Raw genomic sequence first — 538 nt, 5'->3', positions numbered from 1 at the left:
TTTAATCCGATGACTCTGAGCTCGAATCCAAAATTGGACAAGAAAAATCACAAAGTTCAAGGTAAATTGGCCAATTAGATGAACCACTCTCTTGCGATAGCATTTCAAAGTGTGATGAAAAATTCCTCGTTCACTCTATGCGGTACTTCAAATATGCACGAAATGCACGACGATACGGTGCGTGCGGGCGGGAAAGTCAGCAGGGCACCGGATCAATTTTCCAAAGTGAACGATCGTAGGCTATTTTATGACTGATTTCAAAAGATGTTTATATACAACTCTGGATGCCATCGATTCTGTGAGGAAAATGGGGGCATCATATTTTTCAGAAAATACCTGACGATTTTGCCATTTTCTAAAATGGATTGTCTGGCCACCAATCTCGCTGGAGCATTTGAAAAAAGCATGCAATAGTATTGACATTTACTTACGGAATAACTGCATTTACTGTTCCAGGGCACACTCTGTTTGTTGAGGTTGCAGTTTCATCCACAAATGCTTGCCCTTGTAGTTATGAAATTTAGGGCGATGCTTGCCC

Source organism: Aphanomyces invadans (genome assembly GCF_000520115.1).
Source record: "Aphanomyces invadans strain NJM9701 unplaced genomic scaffold supercont1.9, whole genome shotgun sequence".
NCBI lineage: Eukaryota > Oomycota > Saprolegniomycetes > Saprolegniales > Verrucalvaceae > Aphanomyces > Aphanomyces invadans.
The sequence above is the reverse complement of the archived record's forward strand: the minus strand, read 5'-3'. Positions refer to the sequence as shown.